Source organism: Dama dama, chromosome 18 (assembly GCF_033118175.1).
Source record: "Dama dama isolate Ldn47 chromosome 18, ASM3311817v1, whole genome shotgun sequence".
NCBI lineage: Eukaryota > Metazoa > Chordata > Mammalia > Artiodactyla > Cervidae > Dama > Dama dama.
The window spans coordinates 3,262,612-3,290,445 of NC_083698.1; positions in this window are offsets into that span (position 1 = coordinate 3,262,612).

Genomic DNA, 27,834 nt, shown 5'->3' on the forward strand with positions numbered 1-27,834 from the left:
TCTGATGGCAGAAAGTGAAGAGGACCTAAAGAACCTCTTAATGAGTGTGAAAAAGGAGAGTGAAAAAGATAGCTTAAAACTCCACATTCAAAAAACTAAGATCTTGGCATCCAATTCCATCACTTCATGGCAAAAAGAAGGGGAAAAAGTGGAAGCAGCAACAGATTTTATTTTCTTGGGCTCCAAAGTCATTGCAGATGGTGACTGTAGCCATGAAATTAAAAGATGCATTCTCCTTGGAAGGAAAACAATGACAAACCTAGACTGCACATTAAAAAGCAGAGACATCATTTTGCTGAGAAAAGTCCTTATATTTAAATCTATGGTTTTCTGAGAAGTCATGTACAGAGGTGAGTGTTGGATCATAAAGAATGCTGAGCACCAAAGAACTCATGTTTTCGAATTGTGGAGCTGGAGAAGACTCTTAAGGGCCCCTTGGACTGCAAGGAGATCAAGCCAGACCATCCTAAAGGAAATCAACCCTGAATATTCATTGGGAAGACTGATGCTGAAGCTGAAGCTCTAGTATTTGGCCACCTGATGCCAAGAAACAGCTCACTGGAAAAACCCTGATGCTGGGAAAGATTGAAAGAAAATAAAGAAGGGAGCAGCATAGGATGAGAAGGTTAGATAGCATCGCCGACTCAATGGACATGTATTTGAGCCTACTCTGGAAGATAGTGGAGGGCAGAGGAGACTGACATGCATGCAAAGGGTCAGACCCAACTTAGTGGCTGGACAACAACAGTATTTTTCAATATACTGTAAATATTATGGACTAACAATATAATATATATAATATAATATATATATAAAATGCATAACAAATGTGCAGAAAATTAAAAATTTCACCTTAGACTACTTAACTATACCTCAGTCAGCCACACAAAACCAAGAAAATAATAACAAACTATTACTCTATTGAAACACAGTAAATAGGTACTTATAATAAAATGTAATAGAAACTTATGACACATAGATAATATGGTTCTATGTGTCTATTTCTACAATATTCATCCTGCGATGTTCCTCTCCACCAAGTAATACACAGGATTAATCAATCAACCTTAAATTCTCCCAGCCATAACTCATCAAAATTTGACAGAATATTCTACATTATCATGTACACATCTGTGCCTTCTCACTGATTAAATGAAAAGGATGAAAAATGCCTAACATGTATTTACCCCTTTTGTCATTGGAATAACATATTTTTGAAATATGGTCATTTTTTTCTATTCTAAACACAAACAGAAGCTGAATAAATTATAACCAAATGTACTAGTAGAATGGATAATTAAACTGCTTGATAGTCTTAAAATGGAAATATCCTAAATGCATATTCTTATGGAATGGAATGGAATGGACTACTAAGCAATAATGTGAATAAACAAATAATTATTACAGCAACATTAATGACTCTCATAAACTTTAAGCAGAATGTCAAAGAAGTCAGACCAAGAAGAAAAAGAAAACAATCATTCTAAAAAGACAAATAGGCACAATTAAAATATACTTTTAGAAATTAGGAAAATGGACACCCTTACAGGTACAGACTTAATGGGTGAAAAAAGAAATTTCGTGAAGTGGTAACCTTCGGCGTCTTCATTTGGGAGACAAATATGTATTTACATATTGTGTGAAAATCACTAGGCTGCAAACTTGTATGTTGTATTTCAATTAAATAATTCTTTAAAAAATTATGCTACTATTAAGAAAAGACTGATTTGTGACACAAAAATGACCACAAGAATCATTGCAGATTTGTCAACCACAACAGCTGCCTGTGGCAATGGAAAGCAAACCTGCAGGACTGGGGAAATCCATAGTTTTCTGGGGAGGAAAACTCCATCCCCTCAAAAGATAAAACCCCATGTTTATATTCCAGACCCAGCTAAAGTATCATCCAAAGTTCTACTTGGAAAGAATTGTGTAAATAGTAAGAAAATTTACATCCCTATGAATATACTGAAGGAAATAGTAAAGAATATAGTTATCAAAAATAGAAGAGAAAGGGAAATTAAAAAAGAACCATGAGCAAACCAGTCATCATTGAGTGATAAATCTAAGAATGTGTTGTATGTATCAGGACTTATAAAAAATTTGTTAATTTAAGACACAGTACATGAGGATTAGTCAAAAGTAATGTGGAGAAAGAGAAGAAAGAATTCTGGTACAACTTACTAAAAGGCTCCTGTAGTCTTGAGAAAATAATAATATTGATTAAGATTGTGTTACATGAATTGCATCATTTCTCATTTGTCAGATACTAGGAGAACTTATTAGTAGAAGAGAACACATGTTAAACCAAAAATAAAAAAAATAAAAAACAAAATGTTATGGACTACATTGTATCTCCTCAAAATTCACATGTTGATGATTTACCCCTAATGTTGTGGTATTTAGATATGGGGCCTTTGGGAGGTAAGTGGGATTAGAACAGGTCATGAGGGTGGAGATCTCATGATGAAATTTGTGACTTTATTTTTTTTTAATATTTATTTTATTTGGCTGCACTGGGTCTTAGTTGTGGCATGCGGGATCCAGTTCCCTGACCAGGGACCGAACCTGGGCCCCCTGCACTGGGAGCACAGATTCTTAGCCATTGGACCACCAAGGAAGTCCTGAAATTTGTGACTTTATAAGGTAAGGAAGAGAGAGGAAGACATCTCTTTCTTTCCTCCATATAAGGCACAACAATAAAGTGACCCACAAAACAGGAAAAAGACTTCTAAGAAGTGAGAAAAAAATGTCTGTGTTTCAGCCCCCTGCTCTATGATTCTCTATTACAGCAGAGTAACAGATATTATTCTAACAGGAAGCAAGTTATGAAGCAAAGATTTATAAAGAAAGAACAAAGTCAATAGGAAACACAGATTAAAATTATAAAATTGTCATTTGTTGTTGTTGTTCAGTTGCTCAATAGTGTCTGACTCTTTGCAACCCCATGGATTGCAGCATTCCAAGATTCCCTGTCCTTCACTATCTCCCGGCGTTTGCTCAAACTTGTGTCACTGAATTGGTGATATCATCCAATGATCTCATCCTCTGTTGTCCCCTTCTCCTCCTGCCTTCAATCTTTCCCAGCATCAGGGGCCTTTCTAATGAGTCTGCTCTTTGCATCAGGTGGCCAAAGTATTGGAACTTCAGCTTAAGCATAACTACTTCCAATAAATATTCAAAATTGATTTCCTTTAGGATTGACTGGCTTGATCTCCATGTAGTCCAAGGGACTCTCAAGAGTCTTCTCCAGCACCATGGTCGGAAAGCATCAGCTCTTCAACACTCAGCCTTCTTTATGGTCCAATTCTCACAAGCATATGTGACTACTGGAAAAAAAAATACTATGTCAGCAAAGCAGTGTTTCTTCTTCTTAATATGCTGTCTAGTTTGTCATAGCTTTTCTTCCAAGGAGCAAGCATCTTTTATTTTCATGGCTGCAGTCACCAACTATACTGATTTTGGAGCCCAAGAAAAGAAAGTCTGTCACTGTTTCCATTGTTTGTCCATCTATTTGTCATGAAAAGATAGGGTTAGATGCCATTATCTTCATTTTTTGAATGTTGGGTTTTAAGCCAGCTTTATGACTCTCTTCTTTCAACTTCATCAAGAGGCTTTTTAGTTCCTCCTCACTTTCAGCCATTAAGGTGGTGTCATCTGTGTATCTGAAATTATTGATATTTCTCTCCACAATTTTGACTTCAGCTTGTGCTTTATCCAGCCCAGCATTTCGCATGATGTACTCTACATACAAATTAAATAATCAGGGTGACAATATACAGCCTTGATGTACTCCTTTCCCAAATTTGAACCAGTCTGCTATTCCATGTCTAGTTCTAACTGTTGCTTCTTGACCCGCATACAGATTTCTCAGCAGACAAGTAAGGTGGTCTGGTAGGTCCATCTCTTTAAGAATTTTCCATAGTCTGTTGTGATCCACACAACCAAAGGCTTTAGTATAGTCAATGAAGCAGATGTAGATATTTTTCTGGAATTATCTTGTTTTTTCTAAGATTCAACAGAAGTTGGAAATTTGATTTCCAGTTCCTCTACCTTTTCTAAATCCAACTTGAAATCCAGAAGTTCTCAATTCACGCACTCATGAAGCCTAGCTTGAAGGATTTGAGCATTAGCTTGCTAGCATGTGAAATGAGTGCAATCGGATAGTAGCTTGAACATTCTTTGGCATTATCCTTCTAAAGAATCCTCCTGCAATGCGGGAGACCCCAGTTCGAATCCTGAGTTGGGAAGTCTCTGGAGAAGTGATAGACGGCCCACTCCAGTATTCTTGGGCTTACCTGGTGGCTCAGATGGTAAAAAATCCACCTACAGTATGGGAGACTGGGTTCAATTCCTGGGTTGAGAACACACCCTGGAGGAGGGCATGGCAAACCACTCCTGTATTCTTGCCTGGAGAATCCTCGTGAACAAAGAACCTGGCAGGCTACAGGCCATGGGGTCACAAAGAGTCAGACATGACTGAGCGACTGAGCACACAGCACAGGATGAAAACTGACCTTTCCCAGCCCTGTGCCCTTTGCTGGATTTTCCAATGTGCTGGCATATTGAGTGTGGCCCTTCAACAGCATCACCTTTTAGGATCTAAGGTCGCTCATCTGGAATTCCAGCATCTCCGTTACCTCTGTCCACAGTAATGCTTCATACCGCCCTCTTGGCTTCACACTCCAGGATGTCTGGATCTAGGTGAGTGACCACACCATAGTGGTTATCCAGGCCATTAAGATCTTTTTTGTACAGTTCTTCTGAGTATTCTTGCCACCTCTTCTTAACCTCTTCTGCTTCTGTTAGGTCCATACCATTTCTGTCCTTTACTGTGCCCATCTTTACATGAAACATTCCCTTGGTATCTCTAATTTTCTTGAAGAGGTACCTAGTCTTTCCCATTCTATTGTTTTCTTCAATTTTTTTTTTTTTTTTTTTTTTGCATTGTTCATTTAGGAAGACATCCTTATCTCTCCTTGCTCTTCTTTGGAATTCTACATTCAGGTGGGTATACTTTCCCTTTTTCCTTTGCCTTTCACTTTTCTTTGAGGAAGCATGTGTGTTTATCTTCTCCTGTGCGAACGCCAAAATTGTAATTAAATGCTGAACAACCATCGACAAGAGAATGCTGAAAGCCACCAGAAAAAGATACCCATGTTCAAGAGCAAAGAAGAAGCCACAGCAAAATGGTAGGAGGGGTGCAATTATGTTTAAAATCAAACTTCATACCCACCAGAGACATTCAGATGGCACAAACAAAGCTTGTGAGCACCAGGACCCAATAAAGGAGCAATGACCTCCACAAGAATTGTCTTAGTCCAAAAATTGTTAATTTTGAAAATATGTATTTGAGAACAGAGATGATCAGACAGGACAAATAAAGCTGAAGCAAATCTAGCACAGAAGGATTGCAAGTGCTAGAGAATATAGTATACAAAATAAATACAAACCAAAAGAAAAATGCATAGCAATACTACATCTGAGAAAATATATGCTGAAAATATCTGAGAAAATAATATTTAATATCTGTAGCTGTATTAAACATATTACTTAATAAATAAAATACAGCCTCTTGAATATATATATAATGTACTAAATCCAATGTATCTAAATCATAGTCTAAAAATATGAAAATTTAAATTACATAGTGAGTGTGAAAGATCTTCAATATTAAAGAATTTCATATTGCACTAGTATAAATAAATAAATCAAATAACTAAAAAGTTGAATTCTACAATGTACATGCTGTCAGTATGTATGCTAGAAGTTAAAAATAATAATAACACTAAAGGAATCATTGTGTAGCATTAACAATCCAACATACTTCAAATATATAATTTTATTTATTATTAACAACAAATCTAAGAAGAAAATAATACTATTGTCAATATTTTATATATTAGAAATGTGAATCATGAAGTGCTCAGAGGGTTAGCTTGAGGTTGGTGGTAGAGGGTTTAACATTAAAAACATTATTAAAATAATTAGCAAATTAGAATTGAGCCACAAGAGAGTCTATTAAATAGCATCACACCATCAACAGAATCATCCAGTATCCCACACTCAATTTCTAATATTGTCCTTCAAATACAAGGGGCCGGTGTGTCTTGGAGGAATGACTGGTCCTAGGGTTCTGGCATGAAAAATGTAAGATGATCCTGCAGCATGAATAGTGTCCTATTTTAAGAAAATGTATAAAAACCTAAGGATGGACATATATCAAAATGGTGTGGGCAACTACCTCAAGGAACTCCTGATGGTCAAAGTTAACCAAATTTAAGCAACCATCACAACAAAAATAACCACAATAAAGAACTGTACCCTAAACAAATAGTTATAAGTGTATAGTAATATTATTATCAAATATATAAATAAATGAGAGGAAAAAAAAACCCACAAATCTTCCTTATAGAGGCAATCCATATAATGTACGGATTATAGCCTCCCCCACCCCAGGAGGCAGGCTTAATTCTCTGTCCTTACCATGTACTCTGGCTGGATTTAGTGACTTGCTCCCTGAATCAGAGTATGGAAAAGTGAAAATAGTAGCTTCATAATAGAAAAACCTGATAGACCCCACCTTAGCCGAGAGATCAATTTAACATCATCTCTAATAAGTCCTATTGCTATCATATGTCTTTTGATATCAAGTACCTCATTGTGAAAGCTTTTTTCTTATAACAACACAAAACATGGTTCAGTCATGAAAAAACATCAGATCAACCTAAGTTGCAAAGCAATCTACAAAATACCAGAGTATTATTTTTCTAATTTGTCAAGATTGTGAAGAATAAGGCGGTAGAGAGAAGTGGTCACACAAGAGAGAATGGAACCACAGGACCAAACGCAACACAGCGTCTTGAATGGGGCCTCGGGGCAGAAAAGGAGATTAGTGGAAAAAGAAGTCAAATCTGAAGCAAGTTTGATTTTAGCTCATGGTGACCTTCCCATGTTGTTTTCTTGATTTTGAAACATGTGCCATGGTTCTGTGAGAATTTATCACCAGGGGAAGTAGGTGAAGGGATCACAGGGACTTTCTCTGTTGTATGTAATACTTCCTCATTATTCCAAAATATAGAAGCTTATTTTAAAAACTGAACAGCATGGTGTTCTTAGATAAAGAAAATTTTAAAAAATCAATATAATAATGATCAAGATCAAGTCAAGGTAACATTTTTTTATCAAAAAAAAAAAGAGAGAGAGAGAGAACATTTCAGAGTAAGATTATTTTCTAGACACAGAAATTAAACATAAGGAAAACATACAGTAAAATTAAAAGTATGTCATATACAAGTTCATATACATATACACTGTTCAATTTTAGGAAATAAGAAACAGACTAGGATAACACATTTGACATAAAATATCTGACTTGGGCTTCCCTGGTGGCTCAGATGGTGAAGAATCAGTCTGAAATACAGGAAAACTGGGTTTGATCCCTGGGTTGGGAAGATCCCCTGGGGAAGGGAATGGCTACCCACTCCAGTATTCTTGTCTGGAGAATTCCATGGACAGAGGAGCCTGGCGGGCTACAGTCCATGAGCTCACAAAGAGTCAGATAGGACTGAGTGACTTTCACTTTTGCTTTCACTTTCACTTCAATGAAGGAACGAAGGAATGCCCTCCCACAAAAGGAAAAAAAAAAAACAGATAAATTTATATAGAATCTGTTTTCAACATAGTTGAAAGGCATTCTGCTAAGTGAAATAAGCCAGACAAAGAAAAACAAAAACTTCAGGTTTCACTTAATGTGGAATTTTAAAAAAGTCAAACTCATGGAAACAGAGGGTGGGCAAGTGACTGCCAGGGACTGAGGGTGGGGGAAATAAAAGGCAGTTGACAAAAGGGTAAAGCCATTCAGTGTAGGATGAACATAGTCTGAGGATCTAATGTAAAACATGCTGACTACAATCCATAACAGTGTACTGCTTAATAGAATTCCCTAAGAGAGTAGAATAAAGGTTCTCACCAAAAAAAAAAGATGAAATGTGAATATAAGAAGTGATGAATGTGTTAACAACATGGAGGAATCCTTTACAAATGAATATATGAATCAAAGCATCATGATGTGACCTATGTTTATTTGACAATCATACCTCAACAGAGGTAGAAAATAATGAAGAATATTTTAAAAGTTAAAATACATACCAGATTTTGACTAGTTTCTATAAAAAAAAAAGTATCTCAATAATTTTATATCAACTACATGTTGAAATAACATTGGGCTAATTGAATTAACATGTATTATTAAAATTCTTACAAAGCCATAAGATAAGCAACAAATTAATAGGAAGCCAGACAAAATATATCAAAAGTATATTCACAGACAAGTGAACTATAATGTGACTAAATTTGAAAAGGAATGATCTCACTAGTAATCATTGAACTGCGAATTAAATAGATTCTTAACCTTGCTCTGCTGTGTGCTGTGCTTCGTTGGTCCACCTCTCTGCGGCCCCATGGCCTATAGCCAGCCAGACTCCTCTGTCCATGGGATTCTCCAGGCAAGGATATTGCAGTGGGTTGCCTTTTCCTGTTCCAGGGGATCTTCCCTACCCAGGGATCAAACCCTCATTTATTGCATCTCCGGCATCGGCAGGTGGATTCTTTACCATTAGAACCACTTGGGAAGCCCTTTTAATTTTAGTTTAAGGGCAGAAATGTTGAAAACCAACAGATTAGACATCACTGTGAAGGAATGGAAATGTTTGTGTGAGTTTGATAAGAGTTTAAATTGGATGCAATCCCTTTTATTTTCAAGTCAACAGTCTAGACCTGCCTCCTAACAGGGGACCACATATTCTAGCATGGGTAGTAGCCCCAGTTGAGCGTCTGTGCTGGAGGATTTCTTAACTAGGTGCAAGTGGAGACCGAAGCAAAGGTTTGGTTTGCTGTTCTGGCAAATTAAAAACAACCTAAATCATTATGAAAAGGAAGTGAAAAAAATATTGCTCACTCTATATTCTTATGATGCAGCTCTAGACAGCAACTCAAATGATTGAACTCCATTGCTTTCACCATTTGGATACATTGTATGAACGTGATATCAGAGCAAAACAGAAAGTTACAGAACATAGAACTTTATAAGATAATGTTGAAAATATTGAAAACATATGCAATAATAATGTGTATTTCACTGATGCACCAAGTGGCAAAAGTAAATGTATTTTCAAAAAATCTAAAGCAAATGTTGTTCAGTTGCTAAGTCTGGTTTCACTCTTTGGAACCCTGTGGACTTCAGCAGGCCAGGCTTCCCTGTCCTTCTCTATTGGTCAAAGTTTGCTCAAACTCATATCCATTGAGTCAGTGATGCCATCCAACCATCTCATCCTCTGTCATCCCTTTTTCCTCTTCCCCTGAATCTTTCCCAGCATCAGAGTCTTTTCCAGTGAATTGTTTCTTCTCATCAGGTGGCCAAAGTATTGGAGCTTCAGCTTCAGCATCAACCCTTCCAATGAATATTCAGGGTTTATTTCCATGATGATTGATGAAGTAAGCAAATGTATAAAATAATAATTGTGAAAATTTGTGTGATGAGTGAAGATTTTTTATGTTAGCGTTTGAAGTGTTCTAAATATTATAAAAATTAAAACTTTAAAACAATAATCATACTTTTATATACTCTGATTTACTCTTTTCTCTACATCCTTTCCCTCTTTCTTTGTAATTATAATTACACTAAGAAACTCATGAATATTACATAAAGATATTTAGAATAGAAAATATTATCTTGAGTGTATATTGGAAAAATGGCTAACTTTGTACATTTTAATTCTTTCACATTCAACACAATAAAATTCTTTCAAATAAATTTTAAGTACCAAGCATAGTTTTTCATTGTTTTATTATATATGTATAATATTTATAATTATACATGTGTGTCTGTGTGCTACATCCCTTAAGTCACATCGGATTCTTTGTGACCCTTTGGATGGACTGTAGCCCACCAGGATCCTCTATCTATGGGATTTTCCAGATAAAATTACTGAAGTGGGTTTCCATGCCCTCCTTCAAGGGATCTTCCCAACCTAGGGATTGAGCCCGCGTCTCTTATGTCTACTGCATTGGCGAGTGTGCTTAATCACTCAGTCATGTCCAACCCTTTATGACTCCGCGGATTGTGAGCCCAGCCCACCAGGTTCCTCTGTTCATGGGGATTCTCCAGGCAAGAATCCTGGGGTGAGTTGCCATGGCCTCCTCCAGGGGATCTTCCCAACCCAGGGATTGAACCCAGGTCTCCTGCATTATAGGCAGATTACCATCTGAGCCACAAAGGAAGCCCAAGAACAATGGAGTAGATACTCTATCCCTTCTCCAGGGGATCTTCCCAACCCAGGAATTTAACAAGGGTCTTCTGCAAGGCAGGTGGATTCTCTACTAGTTGAGCTACCAGGGAAGCCCATAATTATGTACATGTATATTCAAAGGAGATATTTTTAAACAGTAAGCAATGCATTATTTACTGCAATAAATCCTTACAAATACATTTTCCCTTACAGATCACTTATTGTTGGTATAAAACATATCCAATTATATATTTTATTTTTATTTTATTATATAAAATCAGACTGGTTTACAAAAGAATTTGCTGTGCTGATTTCTTTTGAGAGCCTACTTGGTTCTTCCACATTTTATTGACTATAAAACTCCTGAGCTGATATATTCTTTTCTCCAATCACTTCTTTTTTGCCCTTGGACTCTTGCCAGCAGGTAATGCATTATGTTAGCTGCCAGGGTCAAGTTGTTGCCTATAGAAAAAATAATTCATAACACTTGCAACAATCATACCAGTCCAAAGTCACTGTTTAAATTACTGTTTAAGCTGCACCAGCTCAAATTTCTGTGCAAGAGTGGCATTTCTGAATAGGAGACTCAAACTGACAATGATGCCCAGAGCATCAACAAATGAGGTGATATAAAAACAGGCAGGTTGTGGTAAATGTGGTCCCAGGAACATGCACTTTCTGGAATTAAAAGCAATAACCACTCTAGAAAGTTTTGATTTCCTACAAAAAAGGATATATTATCTTTGTCATCATGTTTAATGACAATTTTGCATTTTATAGATAACAAAAAATGTGTTGTACAGCCCTGACATTTTATCAGTCAGCTTGACAATAATGGTAACTGGCAGGACAGGGAGTGTGACTTGAACTTGGGTCTCAGCTCTTCTGCCATTTGTTTGGCCTTGGACACACACTTGCATCTCAGGCCCAGCTTCTATCTCATAAACTTAAAATTGTGGATGGTGAACATATGATTGTTATTGTTCTTTTGAGATTTAATTGCATATGATTCTCCCACACTCTAATTTTTAACTTAATGAATGTAAATGAGAAGCAGATAGTAATGAGGTATGGATAAACATCTTTTCATCTTTCTACAGTAGTGGTCTTCAAACTTGCTCATTAGAACAGTTCAGAATATATTTTACCCTACTGTCTGTATAAACACACACGGTTACTCTATCATCTGTATGTATTTACATGTGCATATGTATTTATTCTATCATGAAACAAAGTTTTCACAAATGAATTATCTTACTTTTGTGACAAAATCTGACATATTCAATTAAAGTTTATTTTAAAGAAAATCTTAGTTGCCTCTGTCTAAACAGATTTCATTACTCTCTAATTTGTGGTAAATTCAGTTTGAGAAACATTCTCCTAAACAATCAAGCTCATTTTCTCTTTCATTAAGTGAACTTCTCTATCTTTTCAGTCTTGTCTGTAGAATCTCTTTCACAGCACCTTAGTCTACAGTCATGCTCAACAAGCACCCATGCATGTGCACACACGTGTGATGCTATTTTGTTTTCGCACAAGGATTTTGTTCTATTTGAAATTTCCTCTCTTCTATAACAAACTTCAGTGAGGGGATCTTTCTCAAAGTTTTTGTCAGCACATGGCAGAGGAGTTGGGATTAAACAGGGGAAGTTGATTAGAAGTTATTTAGAAAATATGTGTATTATTTTTCCTTTGGGAAATATGAGGGCTCTTCTAAAATTTAATGATTATGTTTACCTCAAAATAATCTGATAATATTTTTTTTCAGCTTTCAGAATCTTTATTTTATTTATTTATTTACTTATTTTTCATTTACTTATATTAGTTGGAGGCTAATTACTTTACAATACTGTAGTGGTTTTTGCCATACATTGACATGAATCAGCCATGGATTTACACGTGTTCCCCATCCCGATCCCCCCTCCCACCTCCCTCTCTACCCAATCCCTCTGGGTCTTCCCAGTGCACCAGCCCCGAGCACTTGTCTCATGCATCCAACCTGGACTGGCGATCTGTTTCACCCTTGATAATATACATGTTTCAATAATATTTCATATTCTAAAGTGACACTTTTTCAATATTCCTATTCTTTGACATTATTTAACTAGGCAATATAATGTTACTGAACAATTCTCCTATGAATAAAGCCTTACGAAAAGTAAACTAGCAAACAATCTCCACCCCTATTCACCATCAGATGCTCAGGGAAAGAGAACATTAAGAAAGTAGTCTGTTGCACAGAAATTGGAGAACACTTACGAATAATCTGGGTATGGGACTTAAACGGACAGCTGCCCTTATGCATGCATAACCATTCTTTTTCCTTGTCTTTTCTGTTACAGTTTATCATTGATATAGAATGCAGTTCTGTGTACTATACAGTAGGAATTTGTTGTTTATTCATCCTATGCATACCAGTTTACATCTGCTAATCCCAACCTTCCACTTCTACCCTTTCTCACCCCCACCCCCTTGGCACCAGCAGTCTATTTTTTATGTCTCTGATATTGTTTCTGTTTCATAGGTAGGTTCATTTTTGTCATATTTTAGATTCCACATATAAGTGACATCATATGGTATTTGTCTTTCTCTTTCTTCACTTACTATGATCATCTCTAGTTCTATCCATGTTGTAAAGAGCATTAGTTAGTTCTTTCTTATGACTGAGTAGTATTCCATTGTGTGTATATATTGTATATTGTATATATTGTGTCCACTGTGTATATATATATATATTATATATATATCTTCTTTATGCATTGCTCTGTTGATGGACATTTATAGTTGTGTCTGGATATATGTCCGGGGTGGAATTTCTGGATCATATTGTAGTTCTATTTTTAGTTTTTTGAGGATCCTCCATGCAGTTTTCCATAGTAGCTGCACCAGGTTACATTCCCAGCAACAGTGTAGAAAGGTCTCCTTCTCTTGATTGGAGCTTTCTTAAGGCTCAGAGTTTTGTGCCTCACTCAGTTACATAAGCCAGGAGCCCACTTCCTCCCCTCCTTTACATGAACAAGGGGCACCTCACTGGTCTTGTCATCATCAGGGCTTGGTCCAGGTGAGAACACCCTCGAGGAGCTTGCCTGCAGCTCCCTGGCTGTGAAAGCCTGTCTCCACTCTGTGCTCATGGACTGATGTAGAGGAATGTGGTTGACATACCGCTTCCCTGTCTCTCTTCCATGCAGTAGCCACTTTATACTGTGGGTGCACTTGCTGCTCTTCCTGTCTTTGAAAGGGTACCTGTTTATGCAGGACTCACATTTTAAATTCACAGTTGTAACCGTAGCTCTTACTTTGATCTTAGGCCTCAGAGAAGTTTGCCATTTGCGTGGTGGACTGCAAAGCCATGGAATGTCTGCACAGACAAGTCAAATGGCCAATCATTTTCCATTAGTTGACTGAATATTTGGATATGTCCATCACTCACTCAATTTTGGAGGGAAAGTGGGGCAAGTGAAATGCCAGACCTCATTTATTTTTGTGACTCACTGCACCTTGGACTAGCCATTGTGCCAGAGAAATTATAAATCCCCTGTAGCTCAATAGCTCATCATTTCCAGAACACCCAGCATCCCACTAATGCAGGCTGCACTGCCTTGAGTAGGACACACAGAGAAATGTTGCTTGAAACTTCATCCATAATGCAAATGTTATGTGACCCCCGATTTTCAACCACTGCTTATCTTTAATGACTATGCTATACTCTAAAGATTCAAGTCTCCAGAAAAGGAGGACAAAATCCTGTACTGCAGAGGTGGGTAAATGATGGTCCTCCATTATCTCTGTCCTTGAAAAAACTGCTAGGATCATCATAAAATCTACATTGTAAAGATTCAGATATTCTGAATACAGGAGTTATATTCTGAGTACAGGAGTTAGAGGAAGCAGATAATCAAAAGCACTGATGAGGAAAGAATTATTTGGCTGACACAGTGAAACATCTAAGTAGCTCTTTACTGGCCAATAATCATCCTCAAAAAACACAGCATCTCTTCACCTTCACAGCATCTCTTCACTCTTCACACAGTGAATAGGTCGGTGACTGAGCAGTTGGAAGTGGTCCTTGACTAAAACTTAACCTCAATATTAAGGATGAGTAAAGTCAAAATTAAGAGAAAAAAATATTGAGGTTCATATTGTTTTCCATACAATCTCCATAAGAAATGTTTCTTCTGATAAGCTTTACTAAGTAAATAAGTTGCTCAATAGAATTCAGAGTCAATTAAGGACCTGATTGAAAACAGCATTGCATTATAATTTTCAATAATTATTAGGGACTTTGAAGCTTTGAAAGATTTTATCTATCTATATTAATAAAACTTGCTGACAAATTTGCTTTACAAATTTCCTGGAAATACACTAGTAGGATTGGTTTAAGCTCACATTTTTTTTTTTTTTTAAAGGTATGAATGTTACCTAGCACTACTGCAAATGTGTTCCTTGGGACTGTAGCGTGTCCAGACAAATTTTTACATATTTTGTTTAATGTTTTCATGGATAAGTGAATTTGTTAAATACTATGTTTAAAACAAGAAACTATTATGTGTACTTCAGAATGCCTCATCTCTTCATAACACAGGCAATAATGCATAGGATTATTAAAAAATTATTTGGCAAAGAACATTTTACTGTAGTAATAACCAGTAACATCTGGAATGGGTTGAATGGTGGCCACCAGCCAAGTATACCCATGTCATAAGCCCTGGACTGTGAAAGTTACCTTGTTTGAAATAAGGATCTTTGTAGATGTAATCAACTTAAGGATCTTAGGAAGAGGCAATCATCCTGAATTATCCATGGGTCCTGAATCCAATGACAAGTAAACTGATAAGACAGACCCACAGAGAAGACACACCCAGAGAAGGCTACATGAATATGGAGCAGAGGGATGTAGTACAAGTCAAGGGATGCTGAGAGTCACCACAATCTGGAAGAGGAAGAGAGCAGATTCTTCTCTAGAGCCCGAGAAGGGTGGGCTCCATCCACACTTTAACTTTGGACTGCTGACCTCTAAAACTGAAGTGACTATTGTGTTTAGTTTTGTTTAAAGCAGTCTGGTTTGTTATAATTTGTTACAGCAACTGCAGGAACTATACAGCATTTATGGTAAATATCACTGTAGACATACTTAAGAAAAGGTATTTATTTTAAAATTGGCTCAGTATTTGATTTCTCTTTAAAAATAATATATATTCTTTGATTAAAAACAATTATCTTAAAAAATATTAGCCAGTTCCAGATTTTCTTCAGTATTTCCTAGGTTGATTTCTATGTATATGACCTACTATAGGACATGTAGTCATATATATATGTGTGTGTGTATAATTTTTATCTGTAACTCTGCCACCTAAAACTTGTCTGAAAAGTGTGTCATCCTATCATTATTATTTACTTATGTTGTTTTCTAGAATAATAAGACATATACTATATAAAGGAGCTTAATGTTCAGATAAGGAAATGTATTTCAGAATATCCTCGTAAATTAAGTGGAAGTGATGATTTTTAGCAGAAGGACAATAATTTAAAGACCATGTCTTAATTAAAAAAAATAAGTAGTCTTTCTCAATTCACAGGGATAAGTTTTACTCTATTGTCCACTTGGAAAAGGAATGCTTTTCCTACAACATAAATTGCTATAAAGCTGCTGATGTTCCTGCAACATGTGTGCACATGCGGAGAGACGTTGCCACACATGCTTCATAGGATGGCACTCGGATAAGCAACTGCTGGCAGCAAGAGTGATGGTAGCTATCACTGAGAGCCTATCATGGGCGTATCTCATGTTGCATGCTTTACACATGTAAAATCTATTCCTTATAAAATAGCTATAAGATGTGACCATTTTCATTTTCAGAACAGAAGTTAGAGCCTCCGAGAAACTAAATCATTTCCCTAAGTTCAAGCATCTTGTATGTACCTAAACAAGGACTTAAAACTTTGACACCAAGATTTTATACAAAATATCCCCAAATCTGCATTTCTAGTTTCTTTCTTCTTTGAGAAAGACCTATAATCCCACACTGAAGTTACAGATATATTTTGGTGATATCTATTTGTATTCAAAAGAACAGAAGAAACTAATAAGACACATTCAACTTTTTCACCCACATAATGAAAAGGGTGGGTAAGAATGGAAACTCAAGAATGGAATTCAGTCAAAGGAACACTCTAAGAATACTTGCAGGTGGCTGATCCCAAACACTATGAGCATGTTTTGTCACTGTTGCTTAGACTTGATGATAGGGTTTTCTCTAGGCTTAGGAGGCAGTGCATAATGTACATATTTGAGAAGCAAGCAGTGATTTCTCTCTTTTTTGAAGCAATACATTGATAAATATTTTTATTTAATATATTACTTAAATAGAAGCTATCAAGAATATTTTGTTGTTGTTGTTGTACGGAGAAGTCAATTCTGACTCCATGTTCAAACTGCTTATATGATTTGCTTCCCATTGTTTTTGTTATTATAAATGTACATAATGGCCTGTCTCAGAGAATCCTGCCCCTCTGCCTGACTGTTAAACTAAAGTGCCTTTGTTCAGAAACCTGTCCTCTTGGAGGTGGCAGGAACAAAGAAATTAACACATCCCCATGCCTGTGGCTTGCCATTCCAGGAGACATTTGCAAGATTAATGGCCTTTTTATTTTGTGTCCTCACCTCCCCCCATCTCTGATCCATAAAAGAACTTGGCATTCAGAACAGGGGAAGTTAGTTATTTTGTGGCATTAGTATGTTATCTTCTCAGTCAGCTGGCTGTCTGAATATAGTGCTATTCCTTGCCTCAACACCTCATCTCTCAGATTCATTGGCCTGTCATGAGGCAAGCAGAACAAACTTGGACTCAGTAACATTTTAAGTGATTTCCTCATTTACAAGAAATACTTAAATTATTTCCTATGAACACATGGAGGAGATGTAGTTTGCTTTTCCATTCAGAATGTCCTAGGTTCTTTCATGACTTCTGGACCATTAGGAATCAGCCTATTGATTGCAATGACTATTAACAAGTTCTAAATTCTAAGCAAACACTATTTCAATAAAATGGAAGATGGAAATTTTCTCATTTTCCTCCAGTTTAGACAGATCTTTCTTAGAAAACTCTGGCCAAACTATGCAATGAGTAAATGTTGGGTTCTGAGTTTTATTTCTAGTTGGCAAAAGGGAGTAAATAACCCTGGGTCATGTGATTGTTATGAGATATAAATAAATAATGTGCAATGAATTTACCAACGCTGTAACAGGGGCTCGAGATTAAGCTCTATGAGCACAAGATTTAATGAGCTTTCACATTCACATTCCATGAGGGTGATGCCTCTGAATTCTGTGGGGACAGAGGCTCCTGTGTTCATGACTTCTCCTGACCTTTGCCCAAGGCACTTTTTCATCAAGATGGTCAACCGCATTATTTATAACATACTTTCTATTAAACTTTTAAATGTAAGTAAAGATGTATTTCATCCTATGCGTAACTCTAGCAACTTAATTGAACCTGAGGAGGAGGTCGTGATGATTTGGGACATGCGGAGCAGTAAGTGGCAGCTTGCAGCAAGCAGCAGTGAGCGGTAGCTGGAAGCAAGGTCTCAGTTTCCCAGACCAGGAGTCCTAAACCCTTGACCACAGGAGTCAGCAGTTAAGGGCTAAAGTCCCTAGCCTCATCTGCCTGGTCAAGAACAAATGCAGGACTGGAGGTAGAACGTAAAGAGTAAAGAGAAGTTTATTGAAAAGAAAAGTACACGTGGAGAGGTGCACAGTGAGCTCCGAGAGTCACACTTTCGGAAGTTTAAGTCCTTTATAAAGGGGCACTTTTCCAGGTCTTTGTCTTCCTTTAAGCCAATCACCTTGCTTTGCCCCCCCTGGATAATTTTTCTCAGGACCTTCCCCTGGGGTGCTCACATACACCCTAGCCAAGATGGATCTCAAAGTGAAGGCTTCTGGGAGGGGCAAAACTCATTACAGTCTGGAATTATCCTCTCTCTTTTGACTCCAAGGAGAATTTCTGTGCCTGTGTAGCATCTCCCTTATCAGATAGAGTTTGTTTTTGTTTTTGTTTCCTTTCTTTTCTTGCCATGATTATCCCCTTGAGGTGTTAGCAAGAGACAAAGCCTGGCTATTCACCCTGCTTTTGTTGGCTGTAAATTCTTCAACTGAAGCCCAGCTATCTCTTATCTCAGGAAATGCAAAGAGAAGGCTGGCTGATTGTAAATGTCCAACATGGAGCCCATCTACCTCTCACCTCAATGAGAACCCCTAATTTGTAGCCAGTGAGTCACTAACAGTTGACAATCTTGACTTGTAATTAGCATCTGAAGTTAGCGCAGTTATGTGGGACTGACCCTTTAACCTGTGAGATCTAATTTTATCTCTAGGTGGACAGTATTAGAATTGAGTCAGTCCTGGTGGTGTGAACACATACACACACACATGCACAAACATTGGAAAGTGTTGCTTCAAATCTATTTGCATTTCTCATAAAATGCCATATCCCAAATATAAACAAACCTCTGGATAAACACAGTTTCAACTTGGTATTGAATAAGTACCTCTGAGACTTTGTTATTCTTATATTTTGAAAGATAGAGATCACATTTTCACACAAATATCAGATTGAATCACGAAATGTTACAGGTTAGAATACAGAGATAATATTTTTCAGTCTTCCGCTTCCTTCCATGATGAACTACAGAATTTTGTCTCCAGCAATAAACTACTATGCAACTTGACAAAATATATGAGCAAATATTTTCAAGTACTGGATTAAAGGCATTGCAGGACTGCAGCCCCCATGGGGAGGGGAACTCCCCTGGAGGATTCTAAGATTACTAATTTCCTGCCAAAAGAAAATGCATTGACTATTGTAAAGAGTGGAGAACAGAGATAATGATAAACTGAACAAGTGCAGATCAGAGTCTTGTGCAGTTGACACAGCAGGAATCTGGGGACATAACCGAGAAGAGAGCCACACAGAGAGCTCCCAAAGCCCACGTGTAGATTCTCTGCAAGCTCCTGATGAAGAGGCGCGGACATACGCATACGCAGTGAAAGCTGTCCAGAGGATTGCAGGTAATGGCCCTTACAGAGAAGATAACAAAGAGTGCACTTGTAAGTCATGACGAGACCTCTACAGATGATCAGCGCCAGGGAAGCCACAGGCCACGATGGAAAGCAAAATATATACCAGACCCACCCAACAAAATCTAAAATCAAAGTGTGATGAGATCTCGTAGAAGGCGGAATCTGTGGTTCGAGTCACTGAGAGTTAAAATGGCTTGCTGCTGCTGCTTAGTCGCTCAGTCGTGTCCAACTTTGTGCAGCTCTATGGACTGCAGCCCGTCAGGCTCCTCTGTCCATGGGATTCTCTAGGCCAGAAAACAACACTGGAGCGGGTCTCCATGCCCTTCTCCAGGGGGTCTTCCTGACCCAGGGATCAAAGCCAGGTCTCCTGCATTGCAGGCAGATTCTTTACAGCTGAACCACCCAGAAAGTCCTTAAAAGAGCTTAGGAAGCATTTAAAATTTCTACAGATCTTCACTAACCAGGCTTAAAATCAGGTTTACACAAATTCAAAGTGATCAGTTGTAATTGATCTGACTACTAAAATAAGAATCAACATTTTGGGGGGAAAGATCACAAGATACAGATTCTCCATATGGACTGTGTTACCCAAAATATCCAAGATAATACATTTTTTAAATCATCAGAATGTTGAAGAGGAAATTGTATTCATAGTAAAGGAAGGATGGAAGGAAGAAAAGAAGGGAGGGAACATCTGATATAAAGTAAACCCTAAAGGTCTGAAAGTTGGACTTCATAGACAAATACAAAGAAGCTGCTATAACTATGTTTCAGAGGATAACAAGAAAATACAGTTTTAATAAGTGAACGTATAGGGAGACTCATTGGAGATATAGAAACTAAAAAAAAAAAAAAAAAACCTGAAACTTTTAGAACTGAAAATTTTGATAACTGAAATGAAACAATTTCTGGATGGCTCTAGAAGGAGACTGGAGAAAATGTTTTAGTAGGGCAGGAATAGAGACCCAAAGGCTGAGAATGGATGTATGAACATGTTGAAGGGAGAGTGTTAGAAGGGGGGTGAGTAGGGAAGGAATGAATTGAGAGACTGGGTTTGACACATGTGCACTGGCTTGTGTAAAATAGCCATTGGGAGCCTGCTGTATATCACAGGGAGCCCAGCTCTGTGCTCTGTGAGGACCTAGAGGGTGAGATGGGGGAGCGAGGAGGATGGGTGTGTGTATACCTGCGGCTGATTCACTTCATGCAGAAACTAGCGCACCATTATAAAGCAACTGCACTCTAATAAAAAAAAGCGGGGGCACTATTTCCATAAGAAGGAAGTGGGGTCACAGGCTGGGTTCCCTGAAACACAGACTAGAAGTCCTCTTGGGATTAATAGCCATCCATAGAAAGGAAGAAGAGAAAGCAAGATTAGACAGATTAAAAAGTAGAATTGATATTCATACCCAAATAAGTCCTCCATTGATACTTCAATGAAGACCTGGAGCTGGAGATGACATCTCGGAGTCTGCAGGGGAAGTGAAAGGGCAGAACCTCTATATCTTTGTGCTGATCAGTGCCTGAGTTCTGGCTGCCTTTGAAAGCAGGAAAGACCTTAAGCAAAGCAGTTTCTTCACTAGAATCAATTTCCATGAGCACTTAAAGTTGAAGTAAGTCTCCCAGCAGCTGGTGAATAAGTCATGAGGGGATCTGGGGGAAACATCATAGTAATACCATAGTCTGCGTCTCACTCCCTATTCACATCGTTCTGTAACATCTGGGAGCAGCTGTCCTAGAATTCTTGCGAGGCTTTCTGTGGGTCACATGTCAGAAGACAATTCTTGGGAAGAACTACAGCATTGCCGCTGCATCTGGTGTCAAGACTGCAATGAACTCTCAGGCATCTTCCTCCTCCACTTTTATTCTAAATGTCCTCACCTCAACCAGCATCTCTGCTTGCCATAATGACTTATCTGCTGGTGTGAGCCATGCTTCTATCCACTAGGCAGTTAGGTTCCTGGCTGCCACATTGGCTTTAAAATCAAATAAAGGATTGCCAAGAGAGGGCAAAGTAAACCTCCTGAGTGCTAGATGTACTCCTACCTGCTCACATAACAGCATATGATCACTTCCTGATGATTAAGTTTGATTACTTCTGGCCACCGTGTTGACATTTTTTTTTTTGCTCATGGTCCCTGGGCATAGAAAGTTTGCAATACCCAGACTGTAGCTGTTGTTCAAGGGGACTATTGCTATACTTCTCCTGGACGTGTACCCAATGGTAACAGAGAGCTTTAAACAGAAAAACTCAGAGTTAAGTATAAGGGAAGTACAAATTTCCAAATGGATGTCTGAAAATGACAGTAGGTAGAGAGATTCCTACCCACTCCAGTGTTCTTGCCTGGAGAATCCCAGGGATGGTGGAGCCTGGTTGGCTGCCGTCTATGGGGTCGCACAGAGTCGGACACGACTGAAGTGACTTAGCAGCAGCAGCAGCAGCAGCAGAGAGATTCCTACTGTGACCTCGTCCTTCTTGGACCCATGCATCCCATTAAAGGAGGCAGCACCATATAACCATTTTCGCTGATTTTGAGGGTGCATTATTTTCTGAAAAATGTCAATGTACACTCTTGCCATCCCCTGTTTAGCCACTTCCAATTTACCTAGGTTCATGGACCTAACTTCCCTAAGTGGTCCAGTGGTTAAAAGTCTGCGTGCAATGCAGGGGACACAGGCTCAATCCCTGATGTGGGAAGATTCCACATGGGTTTCCTCAGTTGCTCAGCAGTAAAGATTCTGTCTGTAATGCAGGAGACACACCTAGAAACAGGTTTGATCCTTGGGTTGGGAAGATCCCAGGGAGGAGGCCATGGCAACCCACTCCAGTATTCTTGCCTGGAGAAACTCAAGGAGGAAGAGCCAGGAGGGCTACAGTCCATGGGGTCACAAAGTCAGACACGACTGAAGCAAATGCGAACTCATGGACCTAACTTTCCAGGTTCCTACACAATATTGCTCTTTACAGCATCAGACTTCACTTTCACCACCAGTCACATCCACAGCTGGGCGTTGTTTCCACTTTGATTCAAGCTCTTCTTTCTTTCTGGAGCTACTTTTTTACTCCTCTCTGTTAGAATATTGAGCACCTACCAACATGGGGAGTTCATCTCTCAGTGTCCCATCTTTTCACCTTTTCATACTGTTCATGAGGTTCTCTAGGCGAGGATGCTGAAATGGTCTGCCATTCCCTCCTCCAGTGGGCCACATTGTGTCAGAACTCTCCATCACGACCTGTCCACTTTGGGTGGCCCTACACGGCATAGCTCATGGCTTCATTGAGTTAGACAAGGCCATGATCCATGTGATCAGTTTGGTTAGTTTTCTGTGATTGTGGTTTTCATTCTGTCTGCCCTCTGATGGATGAGGATAAGAGGCTTGTGGAAGCTTCCTGAAGGGAGGGACTGGCTGTGGGGGAAACTGGGTCTTGCTCTGGTGGGTGAGGCCATGCTCGTAAATCTTTAATCCAATTTTCTGCTGATGGCAGAGGCTGTGTTCCTTCCCTGTAGTTTGGCCTGAGGTCAAACGATGGTAGGGGCAATGGTGGTAATAGCAACCTTCTTCAAAAAGACTTATGCCAGCATACTGAAGCTTCCAGGACTGATGTATTTAGTGTCCCTAACCCCACAGCAAGCCACTGCTGACCCACTCCTCTGCCAGAGACTCTTGGACACTCGCAGGCAAGTTTGACTTAGTCTCTTGTGGGGTAACATCTCCTTTCATCATGGTTCTGGTGCACACAGGGTTTTGTATGTACCCTCCAAGAATCTGTTTCCCCAGCAAATTTAAAAAATTCAGCAGTGGCCCCAGGACTGGAAAAGGTCAGTTTTCATTCCAATCCCAAAGAAAGGTAGTGCCAAAGAATGTTCAAACTCCTGCACAGTTGCACTCATTTCACATGCTAGCCAAGTAATTCTCAAAATTCTCCAAGCTAGGCTTCAACAGTACGTGAATTGAGAACTTCCAGATGTTCAAGCTGGATTTAGAAAAGGCAGAGGAACCAGAAATCAAATTGCCAACATCCATTGGATCATTGAAAAAGTAAAACTCCAGTAAAACATCTACTTCTGCTTCATTCACTAGGCTAAATTCTTTGACTATGTGGATCACAACAAACTGTGGAAAATTCTTAAAGAAATGGGAATCAGACCATCTCAACTGTCTCCTGAGAAACCTGCATGCAGGTCAAGAAGCAACAGTTAGAGCCAGATATGGAACAACAAACTGATTCCAAATTGTGAAAGCAGTATGTCAAAGCTGTATATTGTCACCCTGTTTATTTAAGTTATATGCAGAGTACATCAGGTGAAATGCTGGGATGGATGAAGCACAAACTGGGATCAAGATTGCTAGAAGAAATATAAATAACCTCAGATGTAGATGACACCACCCTTATGGCAGAAAGCAAAGAGAAACTAAAAAGCCTCTTGATTTAGGTGAAAGAGGAGAGTGGAAAAGCTGGCTTAAAACTCAACATTCAAAAAACTATGATCATGGCATCTGGTCTCATCATTTCATGTAAATAGATGGGGAAACAATGGAAATAGTGAGACACTTCATTTTCTCGGGCTCCAAAATTACTGCAGATGATGACTGCAGCCATGAAATTAAGACACTTTCTCCTTGGGAAAAAAGCTATGACAAACTTAGAAAGCATATTAAAAAGCAGAGACTTTACATTGCCAACAAAGATCTGTATAGTCAAAGTTATGGTTTTTCTAGTAGTTACGCATGGATGTGAGAGTTGGACAATAAACAAGGCAGAGCGCTGAAGAGTTGATAACTTTTGAACTGTGGTGTTAGAGAAGACTCCTAAGAGTCCCTTGGACTGCAAGAAGATCAAACCAGTCAATCCTCAAGGAAATCAACCCTGAATATTACTGATGCTGAAGCTGAAGCTCCAATACTTTGGCCATCTGATGCCAAAAAACTGACTCATTGGAAAAGACCCTGCCTGATCCTGAGAAAGATTGAGGGCAGGAAGAGATGGGGACAACAGAGGATGAGAAGGTTGGATTGTATCACCAACTCGATGGACATGAGTTTGATAAAGTTTGAGCAAGCAAAGGAGTCGGTGATGGACAGGGAAGCCTGGTGTGCTACAGTCCATGGGGTTGCAAAGAGTCAGACATGACTGAGTGACTGAGTAACAATGAAAACTGTTTTCTGAATGATGACACCCCACGCTGATAAAGCATTGCCTCTGTGTTGGAGCATCACATGTGCCTTTAATCAAATCATTCCATCATTTGGTCAGGGTGACCATTGTAATTTGTAATGAACAGTAGATATTATGGTCATGAGTCCATTCCCACAAAGTAATGACCTGACTTCTCACCATGTTGAGTGAGATCCTGTGACAGTAGATTGAACCCTCTGTTCCCCAGTATGGTGGTGCTGGCTGAGGTCCTATGGATAAGATAGGAAATTTCATACCCAGACTACATGATGCCTCTTGTCAAAATAAATTGCTATCTTCCTGTCTGGAAAGGCCCTGATGTAGCCATCTTGCCACAAAGTGGCTAATTGAGCTCATGAAGAAATAGCACTGTCTTATTTTGTGACAGTTGGTCTTTGCTGAGGATCAGTCTAGTAAGGAGATTACCTCCAGCCTGACACCTTGGTTCCCTACACATGCCTGTGATGCTAGGACTGATGTGGTTAACAAGAAGTTCTCTGTCAATGTGGACAAGTCATTTCACTTGCCTGTGTATCTATCACTCCTTCTGTGACGGATGTCCAGTTCTGTTACAGCATCTCCACTGCAGGTGATGGAGAGTCTCCACTGAACCTCTTGGTGCTTGTCCCTTCTCTAAAGTGCATGTCTTACTGCTCTGATAAATAGTGCATTACTCAGACTCTCCTGTGGAACTTGGGAAAGCTTGCTGACTCATTCTATAACTGTTCTAGCATTTTTACTACTCTGAGCACTTAAATTTCTTTTCCACTAACTGGCAGGAATCCTGGCATCTCTGCCTCCCATAGTGTAAGCCACCACTCTTTCCAACCTTCCAGGAGTCTTCAGAGCAGCCTGTTTACATCATGTTCTCACTGGGGTGTTAAATCACGTATAATCAGAGCGCATCCCTATTGATGAATTGTTTTAGAGAAATCTGTGATTTGCCCGTCTTGATCCAGTGCCTTCAGGATAAAGCCCCATATGTATTCTCTGAGATGCTGCCAATGTTTGCCAATTAGCTTCTTCAAAGTCTACAACCCTTCCTCCCTTAACAAGCGCAGCAGGCCACCGGGTTTATGATCCTAGATGCCAGAAGAGAGGGTGTGGACAGAACCCGTGATATGCACTTGTTCTCTCGTAAGACAGAGGACTCTCATAAGCAGTGGCAGTCATGGCCTTATGAGGGAGCGCTCCTGCAACAGGGGTAACAAGTGTTTTTTGCCAAATCAGAAGGTGCGTAAATCTCTGAGTGATTCAAGAAATATGTGGGCATGAACCCAGGTGTCCTCATCCTATGTGTAGGAATCCATTCTTTCCTCACCAGTATCCTGTACTTGGCATGGCAGAACTGCCTTGGTTTGGAGTTTTTCTTCTGTGAAGTTCAGCTACATTTACTAATAAGACTTCCCTAAGTCTGGTCTTCAGCTTTCACTGTCCTCCAGCTGCCAGAGAGGAGAATATCTTTATATGCAGTCAGCAAGGCCTTCCAGCTTCCACATTTCATGTTTAATTGCCAGTTTTTCTCAAGTTTAGCAATAGTCACTCTATTATTTTCTTTATAGTTGCCATTTGCTTCCTACTTCTTGAATGCCATATTGTACCACCCAATGTGGTCCTTGCTTATAGAATAACATCAAAATTCCTAACTAGTGGGAGTTTTAGCAATTATAGTAAGATCTTCTGCCAAGCTTAAAAGATTTTAGGCTCTCCTTTGTTGGATGATTTTGACACAAACTGCCATGATTTATGGCCCCCAGAAAGTCTTTGCTGAGACTGAAATTAGCATGTCATATGCTTGATAGGGAGTGTGACTGGCATCAACACCTTGGAAGGTGGGAAGTGTAGATAGAGGGAAAGTTGAGTTGTGGGCAGTCCTTCACCTGACTTGAGTCACACACATGGGGCTCTCTAAAATTGAGATGTCACTGGAAATTGCCTGGAGCTTATGTGGAACATCTTGGTCTTTAACTATCGTGTTGATACAACATTGAATGCAAGATGCCAATGAAAGGAAGTGTGAACTTGGAATTGTGAATCCCAAAGAAGACTGTGTGAGAGCATTTACATCTGGCATCACACCCAGAAGCTGAGAAAACAAGTCTCTAATTCCTGAGATGAGTTCTCAGTGGGAGATAATAGATTCCATCCTACAGTCCTACACTGTTTCAATAGCATTTAATGCTAAAAAATAAAGTCATCTTTTGTATGATAAATGTGCACCTTTGCCATGATTACCATTATATCATTTTAATTTTGCATTTTCCAAAACATAAAGCAAGTAATGTAGCACACATTTACCATAGACCAGTCTTTTTTCTTTCTCTTAAGAGAATGTCACTGTTTTTGCTCTTGAATTGTGGTTCTGGAGAAGACTCTTGGGAGTTCCTTAGACTGTAAGGAGATCAAGCCAGTTAATCATAAAGAAAACCCACCTTGAATAATCCTTGGAAGGACTGTTGCTGAAGTTGAAGCTCCAGTACTTTGGCTACCTGATGCAAAGAACTGACTCCTTGGAAAACCCCTGATGCTGGGAAAGATTGAAGGCAAAAGAAGAGGGGAGCAACAGAGGATGAGATGGTTACATAGCATCACCAAATCAATGGACGTAAATTGGAGCAAACTCGGGGAGATAGAGGAGGGCAAAGGAGCCTGGCCTGCTACAGTCCATGGGGTTGCAAAGAGTCAGACATAACTTAGTGACTGAATAATAACAACTGATTTACAAGAGTTAATACAGCAGTGTGAAGACCCAGTGTAGAGATTGTCCTGTAGTGTTCACATAAGCATCTTTCAACATATCTCTCTAATGGAGAAGAACGCCTGCAAGTTCATTGTGAGACTTTACACGCCATGATGTGAGAAAAGTAGTCTGCAAAGAATGGATTGTACTGATGAAACATCAGTCATTAGTAAAGATGACACTTCTGAAAGCAATAGTGTAAGTCAATGGGAAAACCGCATTCTATCACTATTTACCTAAGCTGAGTTCAGAAGTTCAAATTTAACATTGAATAAGAGGAACTCACTCTCTAGTTCCTACAAAAAAAAAAAAAAAAATTAAAATGAACTAAAGCACTGCTTATTGGATATTAGCAAACCAGAATTTACCATTTGATTTGGCATTCCAGATTGCACTATTTTTCTTCCTTGATTTCAAGCTGACTACATGGTATTTGTTATTGCTATTGTTGCTCAGTCACCCAGTCGTGTCAGATTCCCTGCAACCCCATGGACTGCCAGGCTTCCCTGTCCTTCACCATCTCCCAAATCTGCTCAAACTCATGTCCATG